This window comes from Belonocnema kinseyi, chromosome 1 (genome assembly GCF_010883055.1).
Source record: "Belonocnema kinseyi isolate 2016_QV_RU_SX_M_011 chromosome 1, B_treatae_v1, whole genome shotgun sequence".
Taxonomy (NCBI): domain Eukaryota; kingdom Metazoa; phylum Arthropoda; class Insecta; order Hymenoptera; family Cynipidae; genus Belonocnema; species Belonocnema kinseyi.
This window is the reverse complement of record NC_046657.1, coordinates 105,661,577-105,663,120: the sequence shown is the minus strand read 5'-3', so window position 1 is coordinate 105,663,120 and position 1,544 is coordinate 105,661,577. Positions and strand designations below refer to the sequence as shown.

Below are 1,544 nucleotides of genomic sequence, written 5' to 3'. Positions count from 1 at the left end.
GCTAGGTGATGCATATGATGAAAAGAAATAAGTAAAATGCAACCCGAAATGCAGGTTCCAGGAATTTTGAGAATCAAGATATTGATGAAATCGAGAATGGTGATGAACTGATAGATCATAAGAATTTAATTTCTACACATGAGGATTCAGATGCTAGTCAGGTTCCAAAGGTCAACGTAGATTTAAGTAAGAATTTCTTGTGAGCTCTAACTTCAAAATTAAATCTTTTTATCGTATAGTTACTAGTGGAAGCGATTTTATTTTTTGCCTATGAGGAAGCATTGTATTAATGAAATAAGCAAAAATAATTCGTAATGTATTTTTCATAGATTAATTAGGAGAATTGAAACGATCTTCTTACCTCAAAATTCGATTTCCTCATTTTAATAGTATGGTAGAGTGGTATTAAAAGTGCCACGGGGAAAAAGTTCCACATATTATAATATCGTCGAAATTGTCTTTGAGAATTTATCTGTGTCGCCCTTTTATCTGTGTTTATTTGTGAAAAATTTGACCACCCCCCCTTTTTTGTCAAATTTATACGTTTTGAGTCTACATAAATCCAAAAAACAGGTTTTTACGAACGTCTCTGTCGTTTTGTCTGTATGTATGTCTGTCTGTGAGCACAATAACTTTGGATAAAATTAATTTATTAGTTTAGCCTTTGCTACACTCATTTAGTGTCATAAACTAGAGTTCAAGTTCTTTAGCCAGCTATTTTGGATAAAAATAGCAAAGTGAGCGCATTTTGAATATTTTTGTGAACACTTTCAAAAAAATTCTTTGTACGGATGTTTATAGTATTCAAAAATACGAACAATTTATTCTTATGACATTATTCATAAAACCTGAAATTACCAGAGTTATAGCATTTACAAAATTCCAAGAAATACAAGAAAATGAACAGTTTAAGCAAAATAACGCACAATAAGAAAAAAGGTCATGAGAATAAAAATGTTGTTTTTTGAATGCCCCACAATATCATCATAAAAACTTTTTAAATTTTCTTGAAAAATCCAAAATTCAAATTTTGACGGCATAAAAAAATAATGGAAAATCAAAAATTACATTTTTTCATTCAAAGATTTCAAAGTATATCAAAGATTCCCAAAATATATATACAGGGTGGGCCATTTTAATCTATTTACCAAAAAATCTCAGAATAGTGATATTGTACAAAAAAATTGTTCAGACAAAAGTTGTTCAGGATGAAGGGGGTCACATACTGGTGACCGTAAATTTGACCTTGAACTTCATTTTCTATGTTTTTTGACGGTCAAACCCATTTTTTTTAATGGAAACCCATATTTTTGACAACGGATTTGGAAAAAGCGGAAAATTTTACGTCCGAAAATGTATTTTGAAAATTTTTTGATGACTCTTAGGGGGTCATTTCAGGGTCATATTTCAGCAAAACCCTTATTTTCATGAGTATTGGAAGTCAGGGCGTTCTTTTTGATGGAAACGCCTATTTTTGACACCAGTGTCGGAAGGAACGGAAATTCTTACGTCCGAAAATGTATTTTGAAGTTTTTTGTATGACC

General features: G+C 31.0%; 1 protein-coding gene across 3 annotated transcripts in view; it reads left to right on the top strand.

The window, feature by feature from the left end:
* Nucleotides 1–1,544, top strand: part of LOC117174266 (chymotrypsin-1-like) — a 27,090-nt gene that overhangs the window by 17,002 nt on the left and 8,544 nt on the right. For 2 of the 3 annotated variants that reach the window (XM_033363203.1, XM_033363186.1), the window contains exon 2: nucleotides 6–186. The exons of the other annotated variant lie outside the window; for it this stretch is intronic. The gene's annotated coding sequence lies outside the window, so the exon portion shown is untranslated. The remainder of the gene's footprint in view (nucleotides 1–5; nucleotides 187–1,544) is intronic. 3 annotated transcript variants of the gene reach the window in all.